A 508-nucleotide genomic window follows, 5' to 3' on the forward strand; every position below is an offset into this window, starting at 1 on the left:
TTCAGTAATTACCATTAGGCACTATGGATGAAAGTGCAATGTTACATGTACCCTGGAGAGCAAAATTATGTATTACTGTTGCTGACAATCACACCAATTAACTGATCTATATCTTGAGTGTATTAAAGATTGTTTATGGGTCTCACATGTCGCTAAAAAGCTGTATGGAAGCAAATGAAATAACATAGTCTATTGTTACAGCATGGCTGTTTGAATACAAGTTTGGCCGAGAGGAAATTCGTTTGGTAATTTAAAAAGAGTGGGTTTATATTTTTGAGACTGCAGCTCTGCTCTGAGACTACACAACTGGTTGCCTGGCAACCGCACTGCCAGCTCCTGGAACTGAAGTCTAAACCTTCCTGCACAGTGGGTTTCAACAGGAAGCCTTTCAAATACTAGTCAAACATTTAATTCTAACAACTTAGATGAACATGGTGTCAGTCTGGATTTTTTAAAAGGCAATTAAGAACGGGCACATACACACATTTAACCAGTTATATAGGTTCAA

Source organism: Morone saxatilis, unplaced genomic scaffold (genome assembly GCF_004916995.1).
Source record: "Morone saxatilis isolate NCDOM2014 unplaced genomic scaffold, NCSU_SB_2.0 Contig22, whole genome shotgun sequence".
NCBI lineage: Eukaryota > Metazoa > Chordata > Actinopteri > Moronidae > Morone > Morone saxatilis.